The 19,779-nt window shown below is 48.1% G+C and overlaps 1 long non-coding RNA gene across 2 annotated transcripts in view; it reads right to left on the bottom strand.

Annotated features, from left to right (window-relative positions):
• LOC140616898 (uncharacterized) overlaps positions 1 to 19,779 on the bottom strand; it is a 30,486-nt gene that overhangs the window by 10,260 nt on the left and 447 nt on the right. Inside the window, exon 3 of one of the 2 annotated variants that reach the window (XR_012017217.1) lies at positions 1,600 to 1,761. This is a non-coding gene — a long non-coding RNA (uncharacterized lncRNA). Of the gene's footprint in view, positions 1 to 1,599; positions 1,762 to 18,790; positions 19,019 to 19,779 lie in introns of those variants that run through there. The other variant, XR_012017216.1, reaches the window with a different exon arrangement.

Genomic DNA, 19,779 nt, shown 5'->3' with positions numbered 1-19,779 from the left:
TATATAGCCAAGCCATCCTAAGGCCTTGCTCCTACCTCGTATCTGCCTCCCCACTCCTCCTCTCACTGGGGTGCATAGGTGTTCATGTGACCATGCCCATTCTTGCTTCTCCAAGCCTCTCCCCCCACCCCTCACCAACTGTGATCATACAAGTCTAGAAACATTGAAAGCTTGCAGTTGACCATCATGATTCCCCACTACTCCACTCTGAACCCAGCCTGGGAACCAGCCACGTCACTGGGCTGGTCTTAGCCCGCTGGCCCTGTGGAAGGAAATTGGAGATATTCTATATATGGAGAAACCGAAGGTTGGTCAGAAAGGTCCAGAGTTGAGAGCCTCCAAAAGTCCTTGTTCTTGACTTTCAAATGCCTTTTTTGACTAATACCTAATGGCAGTGGAACACTACCAAGGGATAAATGGTCAGGGCAGCAAGAGAGAAAGCAACAGATTTCACCCATCCTACTTTCCTGGCAGTCAAGAAACAAAGAGTGACTCTAATGTGCCTGAGGTCAAGCGGGTGATTGAGGAAAATACAAAGACCTTGTCCCTGATCTCCACGAATTCCTAAACTTGGGAAAGAATAACATAAATCAGCAGTAGCTATAACAATGAGAGCACCTGCTACGTGTTCTGCTTCTCACAGGAATCGTGTAGGGTTATACTGTGACGACCTTAAAGAAGACGCTGATGCCTGAATAGGGTTAGGCCAGGTGGCAGGGCCAGGAACCACCCCCCAATCTGGCAGGCCTGATAAGGGTAGGGAAGAGAGCACACACTTGACCCCGTGGGCCACCTGAGAATTTCCCTTTCTCCTCACCTGGTGTCCCAGCACTTCTTTTCTGTCCCCTTTGCTTCTTACCTTACCCATTCTGACTTTTGAGTCTGAATTTAATCCCTCTCTCTCTCTTGTCTTCTGTTATCCCTGTGGCTTAAATCCATTCCTAGCTAGGGTTTTAATCAGCACCTTTTGCCTTGTAATTTCCAAACTGGCTCACCTCTCACTTCATGCTCTGGGTCCCTATTCCCCTCTCTAAATCATTTCAGAAACTTAATATCACCTTGCCATTCTCAGGCTACGGTGTTCATGATCTCTTCACCCTTTGTTTGGATTTCAGTGGCCTGAATCCCCGTGACATTTTTTTTTAAGTTTTTAGTTCTTTATTTGAGAGAGAGAGAGCACAAGTGAGGGAAGGCAGAGAAAGAGGGAGAAGCAGACTCCCTGGGGAGCCCGATCCCAGGCCCCTGAGAGGTGACCTGAGCCAAAGTCAGATGCTTAACCAACGAGCCACCCAGGTGCTGCTCCTGCCCCTGACATTTTATTCTCTTCCTATACTTAAGTCATCTTGAGTTCTCTTCTTCAATACATCTTTCGTCACATTACTATCTTACACAGAACTCTCCCGCGGTCTCCTAACACCTATAGAATATCTCCAGATACCTACAGAGTGCTCTGCCACTCTGGTGCCACCCTATTCTCTACCTTCTTCTTCTCAGATCCTGCACCCCAAGATGACTCACTATCTCCCCAGTGGGTTTCAGTGCTTCGGCTCCCTGTGCCCTCCTGAACATCTCTCCCTATGGACTCCTCCTACCTCTTACCAGGTTACAGTGAGAGCAGGCGTCTTATTTGGAACTGGTCCTGATGCCCACAGCACGATGCGGTCCTTCCTCCCTGAATTCTCATAGCACTTGGTTATTTCACGTCCTTGGGTTTTGGGGTTTTGCTTTGCCTTGCATCTGGGCCCCAGGCAGGAGTTTGGGCTGTGAAGTTCAAAAGAGTGAATTCTGGCTCAGCAACTTTGTAGCAATGTGACCTTGGACCCTTTAATAGGAACCTTTCTTTCTCCCATCTGTAAAATGGGCAACAGTGTATAACCTTGCTACGAAAGTTAGAAATAATACTAGGGTGGAAACACCCTACATGAGCAAGTGATCAATGGGCAGTAACTGTTATCATGAGGCATCTATTTCTCTCCCATAAGAACAGAAAGTCCTCAAGATTTTACTGACCTACTTCTATTTGTTTTCCCATCCACCTTGGTCATCAGCACAGAGCCAGGAATATAGAACCCTCTGAAGCAACATTAGCTGAATGCTGACTAAACTGGAGAAATCAAGACTTTCTCTGCTGCTCTGCTGCTGCCCTGGAGTCGGAAGCCTCCGAGATCCCAACACCAGCCATCCCTGACCTCTGCCTCCATTTCCCCACCCTAATGTGCCTTGTTATCCACCCCCACACCATACATATTTGAAAGAACTCGGCTGTAGGTGGAAATGAATGTTGAGAGCTGCTCAATGGAACAGGAATCATAAATCACTCTGAAGTTGGGATGAAACCCTAGGAAGCCGTGCCATGCAAACCACAATTCCCTAAACCTCTGTAAAAAGTGGCCCCGACACCCCTGGAGACCTGGCAAGACATTCCTTTCTCTCTGTTGCTTGGCACTTGGCTGTTCTAATTCTGGCTGAACCCCAGCAGCCCACAGGCATATAAAAACTAAAAGCCCCACCACCCATGCCCTAGATGAGAATGCATCCTGGGCCCCATGTTGCTTTGTTCCTGCATTAAAACCCGAAGGGTCTTCAGGTTACAAAAATGGACAGAGAGAGTGGCTGGGCTATGTGGGTGGCTTTGGTATCCCATCCTCCTTGCCTACTTGTGATGGATTTTCCTCAAATCAAGGCCTGCGGCTGCCCCCATCTCAACCAGAAGTGGCCACGGTGAACCCCAATCTCTGTCCTTTGCAGTTGTGCCGGGCAATGGTCTGGGCCAAGGCCCTTGAGCCTGGGAGGGAAGAACACTGGTTGCAGATGCGAGCTCGCAGGAAGCTTTGATGTTCCGAGCAGAAGCGGGAGGCGTGGGAAGTGAGACTTCTGTTCCCTGGAGCTCCCACAAGGCAAAAACCCTTCCGTTATCTTCTAGGCCTGAGCATAGCCTAAAGGTGCTGGCTCAAGTGTGTCTTGGCCCAGAGTAAATCAGGCCCGAACCAAAGAATGCACTTGAATCAAAGTGGAAAATTAGACGCTGTGCAGGAGAAAGCGCTCCTCTCCAAAATATATATGCATCAAAGTGTACCCCTGTCTAGCTGGGACAGGAGCCATCAAAATGCAAATGTGGGCCTTGAGAATGCTAATGCTGGAAGTGGAGAACAATGCCGAGACAGACTTCTTGGGGCCAGGGAGAGGGCCCCAGGGCAGGATGTGGGAGCTGAGTGGGGGGCAGGGATGAAAGGGGTAAAGGAAGCCGCGTGAGAGAGCCTGGAGATGAGAAAACAGCAGGAGTCAATTGAGGCTCAGTGACTGCGGGGGCCGGCCTGGAACAGGGGAGTGCTGCCGGGACGGGTCAGAGGACCTGCCACTGACCGCTGACCTGAGGCTGCGAGCCCAGGAAAGAGGAGGGTGAGTTCAGGGAAATTTCTCTGAGCGGCAGCCCAGCGGGGTGGAGAGTCAGGACCTGCCTGGAGTCCCGGGCTCGGGCTTGAGGTCAAGGCCTGGAGAAACAGACAGAAGGATCCGTGTTTCTATAAAGGCTGTGAAGCCAGGAGACGTGCTCTGCTTGGGTGCAAGGGGCCTGTGAAGCGCTCCATGAGGGCGCATAAAAAGTGGGGCTGAGAGCAGGGCGATGGGACGAAGCCAGGCTTGGAGGAGCTGCTTCCCGGGATTGCAATTCTCCTCTTGCCTCTGCCGACAAGTCCTTCCTCTCTTGTGCTTTACTCTCCTATCTGTAAAGTGGCGATCACTGATGCCGAAGACTGAAGAAGTTAAAGCAGACAGCCTGGCATGGGGTACATGCTTGTGGGTGTTTGTTGTCATCTTCCTTTGTGGGATTAAGAAACTGAGGCTCAGGAGGGTTTACTAATGTGTGTGCAGCTCCAGACAGCCAAGGAGTGGTGGGAACTGCATTCCAACTTGGATCTGCCAGTCCGGAGCCCTTCACTAAGCCTCACTACCTGCCTGCCTGTTCCAGTGGTGTTATAAAAACAGAATCCTTTTTTTTTTTTTTTTTAAGATTTTATTTATTTATTTGACAGAGATAGAGCACAAGCAGGGGGAGCAGCAGGCAGAGAGAGAGAGGGAAAAGCAGGCTCCCCACTGAGCGGAGCCGATCCCAAGACCCTGGGATCACGACCCGAGCCAAAGGCAGACACCCAACTGACTGAGCCACCCAGGTACCCCATAAAAACAGAATCCCGACGTGGGGCCCTGGGATGCCAGGGAGGCAGAAGAGTGGTCAAAGGTATGAAGCTAAGAGCCCTGTGCAAGGAGAAAGCCCTGAGCCTTGAATGAGGGTGGTAGAAAAAAAACAACATCAATGCTAGGAGAGGTGGGTTGCTATTTTTGGTTTTGGGGCCTTGGGACCTGCTTACTCATTTCCCAGCAGGCCCTACTCCAGCTCTGGCCCACACTTAAGATGAAGAAATCGCTGTGGAACAACTGTTGCCCCACCTGGACTGTGAGTTCCTGGAAGGCAAGGATTTGCATCCCACCCCTGTGGCCTATACCTGCTGCATATCCTCAAGGGACTTGCACTGCACCCTGCATGGTCACTGAATGGGTTCATTCACTGAAGAGTCTCTTCAGTGCCAGGCTCAGGGCTAAGCGGTAGGAATTTACTGATGAATATGATATGATCCCTGCCCTTGGGTAACTCTTCTTAGTCTGGTGAATGAATAAAAGAAAGAAAGAATGAATGGACGCTGGGAGGGCCAGGCCCCTCTGCTAATTGCTTTACGAACTGGGAGATAGCCAGCCCAGAGATCGACCCCTGAGATACCCTGCTTTCTCTTGGGCATCAGACCCGAGCCACGCAGACAGGCTTGGCCACACTGAGTGTTGGTAAGTGGCTGCTGTCCCAGTCTCAGGGCTTTGAACAAGTACTGCCTTTATAGATAAGGGGATCCACCGTCTGCCGCACACACTCCAGGCAGAAAGGCTCCAAGAGGGATGACAGGGCACCAGGAGCTAATGATATCCTCTCACCTAACCATCTCACCTAGATCCTCCTTGGACCGAGGACTGCCAAGGGCCAGAGGCAACAGGAAGTGGGGAAAGCTGGGATTTTCTCTGGTGTGAAGCTAACTGGGGCAGCCCATTGAGGAGTCACTGGGATTTCTACCTTGGAGAACCAGCCAAAGGAGCCCTGTGGCTCAGAGCTCCCTAAAGATCTGCCTTTTCAGGTAGAGACACATCCCGTCAGAGGTCAGTGGAAGGGTTCAATGAAAATGTTGGATCACATAAAGGGGGGCAACTTGCAAAATATCCAAGAACACATTTTCCCATGTAGACAAGGCTTATATCCTATGGGGTTAACCACAAGGAGCAAATAATGGCATTCCCTCTTCAATGGAAACACCATAGCCTGAGGCAGGTGTATGAGGATGAATGTGTGTGTGTGTGTGTGTGTGTGTGTGTGTGTGTGTGTGTGTGTGTGCCAGAACTGAAAGTGAAACAGGTCAGGGCATTTCTAGGACTCACAGGAACAATCCGCAAGAGAGGGCAAGTTTGGCTGGGGCCCCCAAGCTCTGAGCGGCGGGACTCCTGTGAGATGAGTCTGTATCCAAAGGGGCCTCGTGCGAAAACGGAATATGGCCTTCTCACCCTTCCCCAGCAGCTTTGCCCTCAAGGAGTCCCCACTGTGGGCTCTGAAGCTCCACTCTGCTAACTGCCAAGGTGTCAAAGGACCAGGATCAACCCCTGCCCTGCCCTGCCCTGCCCTGCCAGCCAGCTAAGGGAAAGATCATACTGACGAGAGGACACATGATGACTGGTTCACAGGAGGGGAGAGCGAGGGACAATATGCACAGACCTAGGAGGCTCACAGCCCCAGGATCCGTGGCACGTGACCATACGCCGGCGCGAATGAGAAAGTAGCGAATGTAGAATAAGCTTGCTGCCACATTAGTGGGTGCGCAAAGGGCTGGGATTTACAATCTGAAATGTGTGTTTTTCTGGGAGGAAATGGAGAAAAAATGAGAACCTGGGCTTTAAAGATAGATCAGCGCCGCTGATGAATTCTCTTCAGTCTCGTCCAACAACCCTTCTCTTCCCCACTGTCATCACCATAACCAAGTTCCCATTGTTCCTCAACTCCTAGCAGTTTTCTTACTTCTCCTCTCCCCTTGCCTCACTGAGTAATAATTTTTTAAAATAAAAACTGGAACAGAAAATCGTCATCGTAAAGTCCTCCAGTGGCTTCCCATAGCTGTCAGATCAACACTGAGCCCCCCGCAGCACCTTGGCCCTCTTCCCTTCCCTCTCCTGCAGCCACGCTGGCTTTCTCAGCTTCCTGGAATGTACAAGCGCCTTCCTGCCATGGGATTTTTGCACACTGATGTGACCATGCTTTAGCACTCAGTTCAGTTTCTAATTATATGTATATGGTGACTGTTTGGTCAGTAACTGTTTAATTGGACTAATTGCTGATTGCAAGTGTCTTTCCCACATTGGACCATCAGTTCTCCGAGGACAGAGACCACAGCAATAGTTTTGCTCCTTACTGTAGCCATCCCAGTGCTGGACAGAGTGCCTGGTGCACAGCAGATGATCAATAAATATGTGCTAAGTGACGGAATAAAGTAACGGGGCAATTTCATTTCATAGATGTTTCCTTGCTGGAACGTATTTGGGCCAGATGAGGAGCCTGGGGCTTGGAAGGGCAGTGAGTGACTTGCTAGAGATCACATGACTTAGCTATTAAGGGAGAGCTAGGACTTGGTCCTGATATTCCCTCCCTTCCCCCTTTATGTCGCTGGTGATGGTGGAGGAGGAGGCGCAAGTGTGCATCTGTGTCAGTGGGGAGGGGCAGTGGCTAGAGATGATGGCAGGGCCAGTTGTTAGATCACAGCTAAGGAAATAGTACCCGGAAAAATCTCTCCCCATGGATAATGCTTCCCTGCTTTAGCATCTCTCTCCTTCAGAAAGAATGATGGTTGGCTCCCAGACTTCATCAATAATCTAAAACAATAGTATAAATTAAAGCAGAATAAATTTTTTTTAATCTGGGAATATTGGGAATGCATTTTTTAGTCCAATAAAAAGTATGGTCTAAGCCTATTTCATGTCACAATAGACCCTGAAACCAACAAGAAGATACCAGAATAGATAACCCATGTATTTTACTAAATGGGCAGAGTGGATTCTGCTCATGGGTAGACAAGGCTGCAGCTGTGGTGCCTAGATTCCCCCTCACCAGTAAGCTCTGAAGGCAACTCTCCTGTTTACCATTGTGCTGCTGGGCTCCTAATTGGTGCTCCATAAATATTTGTTGAATGAGTAAGTGAACAGATCTTCCATTGGGCTGAAGAGTCCTGGATGGCAGAAGCAAAGTCACAGCACCCAAAGTGCTATAGCTATCTGTTCTAGCATTTGTCACCTCTTAGAAGGCCTATGATTTTATAATACAATTGCCTAACACAAGCAGAAAGCCAGAGACGGGTTGAACATTTTTGCCTATTTGAATGTAGGTAAGCTACCTCACTTGTCCGAGTTTCTACAGCCCTCATCTGTTAAATGAGTACAATGATTCTTTACTCCTGAAGATACATTTTTTTTTTTAAATGAATTCAACCTAGTATTTATTGAATGCCAGACACGATGCTAGGTACAAAACAGAAGTGGCCTCTGTCCTTTCTAGCAGGGGAGACATTAAGCAAATAAATACAAATAAACTTATAAAATTACAGTTTTGGATATTTGCTGCAATGGCAAACCACAGGGTGCCATAAGAGACGGCGGCTGATCAGGGTGCAGGGAGGGCCTTAAGAAAGCACCATTTGTTCAGGGCCCTGCGGATGAGCTGGGAGCAGGCCGCGGGAGAGTGGGGTTGCAGGTGAGAGGAGCAGCATGTGCAAAGGCCCGGGGTAGGAAAGAACTGGGGCGCGCAGTGGGCACTGCTAGCGGTCCACGAGAGACGCAGGGGAATGAGGCCTGACTGGAGCCGTGGGCGTACTGAAAAGGTCGTTAAGGACGGGGAGTTTGGGATTCCATTCACATGTCAAGAAAAGCTCTAGGGTCGCTGGGCGGAAAACCCTTCGGGACAGGGGAACGTCTCTTGGTGTGGAGGGCAGAGCCAGAAGCTCCGGGCAGGGACTTCGCAGGTGATGCGGCCCGAAGCTCCCGTGCTCCGCGCTCCGCGCTCCGTGCCCCGTGCCGAGATGAGCGCCGAGCGGGGCCAGAGCTGCACGAGGAGGAGACCCAGCCCGAGCGCCGCGCCGAGCGGCCTGCCCGGCCCGCGCTCTCGCCCCTCCCTCCAAGCCGCCTCGCTCGGTCCCGACGCCCGCCGGCGGGCCGGGGAGCCGGGCACTGGCTGGGGTGCCGGAGCCCCGAGGCAGCCGAGCCCGGCCAGCTCGCGGCTCCGGGTGGCTCCCGCCGCACTGGGATCTTGGATCGCCAGGGCCCCGGGGCAGCCTCCGGTGCGGGCGGCTCCGCTCCTCCTCGGCACCTCCCTCCCGGGCCTCACCTGCCTGAGCAAACAGCCGAGCCCCCCCCGCCGCCCCCGCCCCCGGGCAGGAAACAAGCAGCGGCAGCGCCCCGCCCGCGCCTCCCCGCCGACGCCCCGCCGCCCGGCCGGCAACCCGGCCGGCAACCCGGCCACGCGGCGCTCCGATTGGCTGCGCCCGGCTAAGCGGCGCCGCGCTCGTCCAATGGCGGGCCGGGCCGGGCGGGCGCGCGGGGGGGCCGGGCGGGCGCGCGGGGAGCCCGGGCGGCCGGGAGGCCCGGGGAGCGAGGTCCTACATGCCTGTGGTATTTGCTCAGAGGGGCATGACCACTTTGGGCAAGTCTTTAAATGTGAGTCAGCTTTCGGCCGATCCCTGGGAAAAATTCCTTCGGTGTTGTCAGGCAGGGTTCGCTAGCTGCAGCTTTTTTTTTTTTTTTTTTGAACAATTCAAAAGGGATAATCCCAGTCAATGGGGAAGGGCGCTCGGACACTGTCCCTGGCTCCCCAGAAAGGGGCCGCGGGCAGCGCTGGGGGCCGGGCTCCCCCACCGTGGGGCGGCAGCCCCCGGCCCGGCTCGCAGGGAGGCCGGGACACCTGCCCTCTGTGCCTGCGCCCTGCGGCCGTGGTCGGCGGGGCCCCGAGCCAGAGCGCGCCAGGAACGGCGCCCCCCGGAGGTGTGCGGCGAGCCCGCCCGAGCCTGGGGGCCGCCGCCTCCCGCTCCGCTCCCTCCCCGCTGTGCTGCGGCTCCCGGGGCGGCGCCCCCTGCAGCTGGGCCTCCTCCATCCCCTCCCGCCTCCCAGGCTCGGGGTCCTCGCCGGCAACCTCGAAGGCTGTGGCGGAGGAAGAGCAGCGGCCTGGGAGGGCAGAAACTGGGCGCGTCCTCCTAGCCGGGTGGCCCTAATTGCTTGGGCAGGTCGCCTCTGCACTCCCAGCCTCAGTTTCCACATCCGTGAGATGCGGGAGTTGTTCTAAAGAGTCCTGAAGGGGCGTCCTGGTTCTCTGAGTGCTTCCACCGGCCACCCCTGATGCCCCTCCGAGAAGCTGGGCTCTAGGGGTAGAGTAAGCCCTGTGGCCCTGTGGCCCTGTGCCCCGCCAGTCCCCCCAGCCTTCGTTCCCTGCAGATCGTCTCAGAGCCTCTCTGCAGACAAGATTGGGAGTACTGACGGGGAAGAAAAGACCAAAAAAGGCTGAGGGCAGAGGGAAGGGAGCAGGGACTGGAGGGATTTATGTGCAATTTGATTTTAAATGAACATCTTGTGCAAAAGGAGAGGCAATTTGGCACCTGTTACTGGTGAGTTAATAGCTTAGGCACTCTTGGTAATAAGGATACAGTACTGTGAAGACCACATTAGCTCATGTGGCAGCAAATTATAAGAAGGGTTGAGAGAGAGGCTATCGAGCCCCTGCCTGGGAATCTTGTAAAGATAAGGTAGACACTCCTTCATTGGAGGGGGCTTTGAAATCCGGGCAGAATGAAGCCGGTAGAGCCCTCGGAATCCTGGAGAACATGGGAGAACTGGATTCCTTTGAGTGTGAAAAGTATGGTTTGATAAGAAGAGCGTTGCAATCTGCTGCTACTCAAGGGTGTGACCTTGGGCAGGTCACAGTCTTCATTTGCTGCAGGCTGAGGGATTAGACTGACCTCCTAAAGACCCCTCCAGCTCTGACACACCATAATTAAATGGAATAATGTGCGAATAATTGCTTTGAAAACTACGGAGCACTGCGGGTCTTTCTGTTGTTATTTTTGCATAGATAAAGATGACCTGGGAGTTCATTAAGCTCTGCAACAGGTTGTAAATCAGGACATCCACTGCCCACCATCTGAGACTGTAACAGGGCATTTGTTTGGCAACAGAGTTTTACTGTGGCCTGTGAATCAGTATTTTGTATTCTTTTCCTACCATCAGCTCCAGCAGTTTGTTCTCTGTAGTTAAGCATCTCTTTCTTGGTTTGTCTTTCTCTCTTTTTTTCCTTTGCTCATTTGTTTTGTCTCTTAAATTCCAAATATGAGTGAGATCATATGGTATTTGTCTTTCTCTGGCTGACTTATGTTGCTTAGCATTATACTCTGTAGTTCCAACCATGTTGTTGCAAATGGCAAATTTTCATTCTTTTCAATGGCCGAGTAATATTGCATTGCTTGTGATATACCACATCTTCTGCATTCATTTACCTGTGGATGGACACTTGGGCTGCTTCCATAGTTTGGCTACCATAATTGAAGCTGCAATAAACATAGGGGTGCATGTATCTCTTTGTATTAGTGTTTTTGTATTCATTGGGTAAATACCCAGCAGTGCAATTATTGAATTGTAGGGTAGTTCTATTTTTAATTTTTTGAGGAACCTCCATACACAGTTTCTGCGCCAGTTTGCATTCCCACCAACAATGTGAGAGGGTTCCTTTTCCTCCACATTCTTGAAAACGCTTGTTTCTTGTGTTTTGATTTTAGCTATTCTGACTGGTATGATGTCTCTCTTTTTTTAATTATTTATTTATGTATTCATGAGAGACACAGAGAGGTAGAGACACAGGCAGAGGGAGAAGCAGGCTCCATGCAGGGAGCCCGATGTGGGACTCCACCCCAGACTCCAGGATCACGCCCTGAGCTGAAGGCAGACACTTAACTGCTGAGCCACACAGGCATCCCTGAAGTGATATCTCATTGCAGTTTTTATTTTCATTTCCCTAATGATGAGTGATGTTGAGTATCTATTCATATGTCTCTTGGCCATCTGTATGTCTTCTCTGAAGAAATGTTTGTTCATGTCTTCTGCCCATTTTTTAATTGGATTATTTGTTTTTTGGGGGTGTCTAGTTGTACCAAGGGTTGTTTTTTTTTTTCTTTTTAAATTACTGCTACCAATTCAAAAATAGAGAAGGACATCTAAACTATGAGAAGGAGGGTAAGATGATCATTCTATGTTCTACAAGAAGAGAATTCCTAAAGACCAGAGCCTAGCGGAGAGTTTGGTTCTGCTTGGGCAGATCCGGGTAGTCTTCAGAGGAGGTGATATCTGGGATACTGCTTAACGATAGAGAGAATTTTTTTCTGCAATGAGAAGCATTGTGAGTGTGGGTCTCTTACAAAGGTCAGGTGCCGGGTGTGTGGAAATATAGGGTGCTTGGATGAATATTGCAGAATTGATCTGGAAGAGAAAGACCATTATGTATGGCCTTTGTCATGTTAAGGGATTTGAACTTTTTTTTTTTTTTTTTTTAGATTTTTATTTATTTATTCATGAGAGACCCACAGAGAGAGGCAGAGACACAGGCAGAGGGAGAAGCAGTCTCCCTGCGGGGAGCCCAAAGCGGGACTTGATCCCAGGTCCCCAGGATCATGACCTGAGCTGAAGGCAGACACTCAACTGCTGAACCATCCAGGTGTTCCAGGAATTTGAACTTTAATTTGGTAGAAAATGGAGAGCAATTGAAGGCTTTTAAATAGGTAGAAGAGATTGGTGGTGAAAAACACTGTTCAAACTTCAGGTTATATAGTGAAATCCAGGTCATGGACATTTCTTTTTTTTTTTTTTTTTTTTTAATTTTATTCATTTATTCATGAGAGACACACAGAGAAGAGAGGCAGAGAAAGAGGCAGGCTCCATGCAGAGAGCCCGATGTGGGACTTGATCCCAGGACTCCAGGATCACACGCTGGGCCTAAGACAGGCACTCAACTGCTGAGCCACCCAGGCGTCCCGGTCATGGACATTTCAAAAATGGAACGAGTGAGTATAGAATGGGATAGAAAATATCAAAATACATGCATGCAGTAGGTATTGTTTCATGAAATGGATGTATTTGTGTGTGCTCATGTGTGTGTTCTGGATCATGATATAAAATGTACTTATTACAGTAGCTCAGGGTTTAAAAAGTCTGAAATCCATTGGATCTGCAGACCCTTCTGACTGCATCAGGGAGGGTGGGCTACAGGGAGAGACATAGGAAGTTCTTGCAAACAGGACAGGTGACTTGCATTCCCTCCCACTTCAAGTTCTTGAGAAGGAAATTGCTTAACTTTTGAAAGAGAGTTAACTGATCTTTTCCAAGGCCTCCTCCACAGAGGATAGGTAATTATATTTGCCCTGCAGAGTAATGGAAGTGACTACTGAAGTATTTGGTACCCTGTTTCGTTGGCAGGCACTTTGCCTAACAGTGCAAATAACAGGGCCAGTAGTTAGAATTCGATGTCTTTGAGTCTCTGCCACAGACCCACATGGCCCTGGCACAAATCATGATCCTGTGACTGAAAAGTCATGGTATTTTTCCATTCTTCCAATGAAACATTATGTACTTACTATGGCCAACAGATGCGTACAGCTACCTGGTATCCTACGACTGGCATCCGGATACGAATTCAGTGAAGATGGCAGATATCATGAGTAATGGCCTTATATTGAAAGCACTCAAGAAGACTATTTCAAGATGTCTGTGTGGCTCAGTCAGTTAAGCATCTGCCTTGGCTCAGGTCACAATCCCAGGATCTTGGGATTAAGTCGCATATCCAGCTCCCTGCTCAGAAGGGGGTCTGCGGCTCCCTCTCCCTCTTCCTCTGCCCCTCCCCACTGCTCATGCATGCACGCTCTCTCTCTCTCTCAAATAAATAAAATCTTAAAAAAAAAAAAAAAAAAAGAAGACTGTTTCATAATGTCCTATGGTCATAACACTGACATTTTAACAGATCTGAGTGTAGGGAAGGCCTTTGGGGTTAACTAGTTCTCAACTGATTCAATCAAAGCACATCTCTCTGTCCACTGGCCTTAGAGAAACTGGAGTGCCACTGGCTACCATCTGCCCTATGACATACCCATTACTTCAAAACTGATTTTAAGAGTCTATGCTTGCCCTTCCTCGGGCAACCTTACCTGCAGTGGGGATCCATTTACTTTTTAGAGTCCAGCCATGTGGGGAATGTTGCTCCCTTGCAATATGATCCAACTTGTTTCTTTTTATGGTGACTGACCCTGTGCCCGTTTGATGACATAGCGTATACACCCATGTCCTCACCTTACGTAAACCAAACCCTGTGTATATGGTAAAGATACCAGTTCATTTACATAACTTCAAACGTAACAGCCTCTTGGTTACTCCTTCAAGGCAAACATACCCACACCTTTCTTCCAAATCTATAAATCTGCATATCCTTCCTGTTTGAACTGGGGTTTTTCCAGTTCCTTTGTCCCTTGCTCCTGACTGCTACTCAATCTGTAATAGCAAGAGCACCTTACTATGGTCTAACAGCACTATGTGCCCCGCCCTATACAGGGCACTTCATGCAATCAGGAAAAATTCCAAGGGGTATTAGTATCTCACTTTTACAGGTAAAGAAACTGAGATGGATACTGTTAACATTTTCACATCTATTTAACGATCAAGTTGAATTTCAAAATCTTCTCATTCCATTCTATCTTAGAAAAACCACGAAAACTCACTTAACCTTTTAGAGAGAAGGTCTAAATGGGATTGTTTTTCCATTGCAGCTCATACAGATGAAGTGTTTCCAAAAGTCCTATGTCCAAACTCTCGCCTCCTGACAGAGTTCCCTGGCTATGAGAGAAAAGATTGCTTTCAGTGTCAGATAGAGGAAGAGAGGGAAGGAAAGTGATCCAGATTACACAGTTCCTGATCTAAAAGAAGCTTGAACTATAACCCAAGCATGTACCCACCCTTTCTTCATTGTGTATTCATTCTTTATTCACTGTTTTCCCTCCATCCCTACCTTCCTTTGGACATCCACTCTTGTGTCAGAAACACAAAGCTGGCACTCCAAAAATACTGGAGTGGGTCTACATCAACCATCTTTGATGTGAGTAGCATTGCTCTTGACATAGAATAATTATCCAAGGCTTAAGCACCAGCCACTCTATGGCCAGGAATAAGATCGGGGCTGGCCAGATGCATAGGAAGTGTATGTTACAGGGGAAGTATACTTGTCCACATCTGCTAGGTTGGAAAAGTGACCATCCTTTTAACCAGTCTGACATAACGATGCTTTCCCTCTTCCCCCTTTGTTTGGAACCAAGAATCGTAGAATTCCCTGAGTTGGAAAGGGTCTTGTGGGTCACATAATCAGCTGATGCAGGAATTACACTACAACTTCACTGACTTTGCTCATCCAACTTCTCCTTGAAGACCATTCCCCTGCCCAGATATGAGCTAGCTTGATATTTTACATGGATGATTCACTCCATGCATGGAAAGCTTTAATGTTAGGCAATTCATATAATTCTCTAGCAAGCTTGATCTGATTTCCTAATACTTCCATCCATGGATCCCATTTCTACTTCTTGGGTTGCCAAAAGTTCTAATTCCTCTTCCACATCATAGTCCTTCAAATGTATGAAGGTAGATAGCATGTAATTCTTAGCCTTCTCTTCTTCAGACTGAGCTTGCCCAGTTTGTTCTGGTTTTGCAATTGTATTGGTACTCTTGGTAATGTCCATCTTAAATGTAGTGCAGACTTGAGTGACTGAGTGAATAATGAGTTTTTACCACGTGCCAACTCTCTTCAAAGACATTATCTCATTCAATTCTATGTCCAGCCTATGAGATAAGAATACTTTCCATTTTATAGAGGAAAAAACTGTAGCTCGTGAGGTTAGGTGTTTGGGCCAAGGTCAAATAGTTAGAAATTGACAGAGCTGACCCATTAACCTGAGCCTTTTACCAAACACATGGACATTATTCTTTTCCTTGACATATGAGTTTCACCAGGTCAAGGATGGTACAAGACATGCAAGAAACGGGGCTTCTAATCCTTAACTAAATATGAACATTGGGAAAAGATGATCTGTATCTCTGTAATCTCAAGTCTTACTTTGCTGGAATCATTTTCTCCCTCTGCCTCTCCCTAACCTGATTCTGGCTGTAGGTTGTAACAAGATAGGGGGCAGCCTTTCCATTTCTGCAGATAAACAGCAGAGAGTTGATGGTTTCTGTCCATATTGAGTCAGGGGACACAGTGTTGAAATTAGAATTGAATCTCCAACCTCAAAGACAACTTTTGTATACATAAACAGAAATTGCTAATTTCACAGGTGTATGCTTAAAGCGGGAAATATTGGAGACATTTATCACTTTTCCATAATATCTTTGGAATACAGGAGCCCTCTGGTGGCCAAAATAGCAGGAAGGTGTCCTTGGGAAAGGCAGTCAGATTTCCTGCCAGAACTTCCCTTAGTGATCTCTGGCTTCATTTTGAGGATGCTCCTTTGCCGTTTGTCCTCTTTCTGCCCACTTTTAAGGAGGGTTTCTTGGGGGTTTTTTTGCACTATCCTCCCTTCTCCTTTCCCCCTCCAATTCCTCTCTGCACCTTCCCCTTCAACGCCAGCTGTCAACCCCCATGCCCCTGGAATCTCTACTTCTTGCAATCTTTGGCCTCAGAGGACCCTTTCTGAAATCTGGCCAGTTCCCCTGTGGCAGGTGCTGAGCGACAGCTGCTGCCTCCGCTGCTGCTTCAGTAGTGTGGAATTCAAATCCCTTGTGGGTGTTTAGAGCCTGCAGATGGATTAACTAATGATGTCTGTTCATCAACAGGCATTTGCAGTGTCTTGCTAAGCACACAGAGGATGCTGATCATCACCCAGAACCAAGCTTTCTTAGAAGAGCAGATAAGCTTCCTCTTCTATAGGCAGAAGGAGCTGACTACACATCACCTGGTCCCTGGAGTTAGCTAACTGTCCAGAACCTGGCCATTCTAAGTTTCTGGGTACAGATCTCAACCAGGCAAGTGTCTGCTTTCCTCACGGTAGCTTGCATGGAATTGTCTGTCTTCTGGAAGTCCATGCCACACAAGAGCCAACAGCAAATGAAGACCCACAAAATAGCTATTCTACATGTGGATAATTAAGAATTGACCATTGATCAAGTGGCAGAAGTAGTGGCTTCGGCAAACTTCAGTAAAGTACACAAGGGTAAAGAAAGCTAAGACAGGGTGAGGCAGAAATTTTGGTTAAGGGCAGCCCGGGTGGCTCAGCGGTTTAGTGCCGCCGTCAGCCCAGGGTGTGATCCTGGAGACCTGGGATCAAGTCCCACGTCAGGATCCCTGCAGGGAACCTGCTTCTCCCTCTGCCTGTGTCTCTGCCTGCCTCTGTGTGTGTGTGTGTGTGTGTGTTTCTCATGAACAAATAAATAAAATTTTAAAAAAAGAAATTTTGGTTAAGATTCTGGCTTTTAGTACAATAAGGTGATGGAGCAGTGTAATACAAAGCAAGCTGGACTGTAAAGAAAAAAACCCTCCTATAAAATGAGCTGATGACTTTATCACACTATGATACTTAACAATTAGTGGCTTAAATCATAGTGCAATTAGAGAGATAGGCCAATTCATTGCCCTCACTCCAGAGACAATCAGAAGAACAATCAGAAGATTGAATTTAGTAACAGTGTTTCTGGGCTTGTTAGAAGGTAAAGCAAGAAGAGGGATCTGGGAGAATCATAAAGTTTGGAGCTGCAGGTTTGTATAATTTGCAGAAGAAAAGGCTAGAGAGAGAGAGAGAGGAAACAGCTACAGAGGGCATGGCTAACATAGTCCTCTGAGGGATTGTGTAGTAGTGACAAAATGCAACAGGTTTCTAGTTCCACTACCTCCCCAGCAAAAGGGAGAGGCTGTTGCATGAAGCACAGTGAATTCAGGCTCCTAACTATGAGGATTAGGGTAGCATTGAGAAATGTCACCTTACAAGAGGCAGAAGTATCTTCTTCAGATTTTAGGAAAGTGTGGATACATCTTTTTGGAAGCCTGTAGGTGTGGATGGGTTAAACCCTACCTCAAGGATGGATGAGCTTGCTTCTGGGGATGTTCTCCCCAGATCTGTCACTCTAGAATCTCCTTAGGTTTCTTGTTTCCCAGCGTTTCATGGGTTTTTAAAGGACATCAGGTCTAAAGGTTTGGGGTGAAAGGATGATGCTGGAGTGGATGCTGAATCTGTCATCTCAGTCTAGTTTCTCTCAGCGGGCTACCCTCCTTGCCGTTTCTCACCTCCCAGCAAGATATGCTCCCGATTCTTAGTTTCTGACCTGACTTACAGGATTTACCATAACTTTGTCAGAACACCAAGAACCCTCGCAATAAAGCCAGTACATGGTTTGTTTCGTGCTTCCCTTGGTTCAGTGTATGTGAATGTACCATGATGTCCTCTTCAATACACCTGATGTAGTCAGGTCTCTGTTCTCACACTAAGCTGTGAGCAAAGAGCCTGAACCATGTCTACTTAATGGACTTTGGTTAGCAGCACAGTCCAAAGACAGGTGCTAAACAAATTATTTTTTATCATGATCCCGATGGCATAATGAAAAGCATACTACATTGGAAGTTAGAAGATCTAGTTTAGTCTTCCCCTGCTACCAGTTAGCTGTGGGACCTGGAATATCTCACTTTGTTTCTCCAGGCCTCAGTTTCCATGTTTATTCAAAGAGGAGATTTGGACCAGATAACCTTGAAGAGCACCTCTAACTATAAAATGTTCTGCTTTTACAGTGGTGCTCCCCTCCAAAAGCCTGTAGGCTCCTTGGGTGTAGGAGCCAGTGGTGTTCCCAGAGTGCCCAGCCAGACTCTCTGGCCCTTGGAGGTGGAGGTGAAGGGGTGGGGAGTAAGGAGAATTCAAGTTTCTGTTGATAGATTCATCATATCCAGACACTTTCCAGGAGAAATCTAACAGCCATTTAGGAGTAAGAGGCACCGAAAAGAAACTAGGGAAATTGGTTTTCCCTCCAGTGTACCTCTTATTGCATGCCTATGGGCACTCCATTCTTTACTTCCATTCATGCCAACAATGGCCCCAGATCAGGAGAAGAGCATACATGGCAGCACATTCATCTCCTGCTCCAAACCAGAGGATGGGGCTGAGCTGCCACGACCTGTGCAAGAGTGTTCATCACCCTGCTGGAAGAGGGGAGAACTCTCCTCTTTTATGACGAGGCGAGGTTTATGCTTTTCTGTGAAAATGTTCATGTAAATGGAAAGAATAGGCTAGAGGGTTTGGGCATAGAGCCGAAGCTTTTGTGAAGCGTAAGATTCCTCAGCTGTCATAAATATCAGTAGAAGGGGAAACAGGTGGCGAATCCCTGGTTTCCTTACACAAATATTTTAAGTGGATCATAAACCCCCCTCTGTTCTTCCAACCAATAGTGTTCTGTGCTTGCAGCTTGTAATGCCAGAAGTTTTTTTTTTCCAAACCACGCAGGAGCATCACTCTGCTAGTGAGTGCTGGTGTTTTGGGTAAATAGACTTTGGTTCTAGAAGGCTGGCTTGAGTCCTAATTCCCTAACTCTGATAACTGATGAAGAAGGCGGCCCAACTGCCTGGGCTTGATTGACTTAGGGGCTCATTTTATTTCTGATAACCGAGCCCTAGCATAAAAGAGTTATGTCTGCCAGGCAGGCGAGGTGGGAAGTCTTGGCAGCAGCTCTGGGCGAAACCAGGAAGAACATGATGAGGCCGACTGAAAGAGGACGTCACTCGTTTTTAATGAACGGGTGCATGTCAGGCAGGCAGAGCCTTGGGGGAAAGCCTTTTCATGAAGGGGGCAGTGAGGGACAAGGGCATCATATGTCCTCCTCAGAGAAGGGAAATAATCTAAGAAGTAGAAGGGGGTACAAAATGAGGAGACAGATTACCTGAGTGTCTTTGGAAGAAATTATCTTGCAGAGATAGAGGCAGGTAGTAAAGCTCATGATCCTGCTCACACCAAGATGGAAGAGATAGAATCATGGAACTGACAACTGCAAAGTACCTGAAAGGTCTTTCATTTTCTGGGTGAAAAAACAGGGCTTTTTCTAGGAGTAACTGAGGAGGTAAGGCTTTTTTCCAGGGCAGGATTTTTTTTAGTACAGAATATGGTTTGGGGTCAAACAGACTTAAGTTGGAATATCCATAGCCCAGTTACCAACTGTGACCCTGGAGGATAAAAATACCTACCTCTTGGGGCTCTGGGGAGAAGTAAATAAGAAAATGTATGTAAAAGCCCCTAGCCCAAAACCTCGCACCGTGCCTAACAAAGTACTGACAAATGGTCATATCTCTTCCATATGATTATGATGTCCCTGGCTAATATAGTCTACACTGTCATGAGAGTGAATTAGAAAAATATGAATCAAGTCATTGCTATATGCCAGACACACTCCTGTTATAGGCACTTAATTAATTATTAAGATTATATGAGCCTTGGGAATAATTGTACAAATATTAACTGTTATATTAATAAATAAAACAGTGGTCGGTAATGGCAATGGTGGTTGTAACTGCTCAGACAGAAGAGATGACATGGGGCAGGTAGGAGGACAGTTTTTGGGGGACCTAGTGCTATAGTTGGCTTTGGCTTTTGGTTGCAAGTGATC

Source organism: Canis lupus, chromosome 25 (assembly GCF_048164855.1).
Source record: "Canis lupus baileyi chromosome 25, mCanLup2.hap1, whole genome shotgun sequence".
NCBI lineage: Eukaryota > Metazoa > Chordata > Mammalia > Carnivora > Canidae > Canis > Canis lupus.
This window is presented reverse-complemented; position numbering and strand designations above follow the sequence as displayed.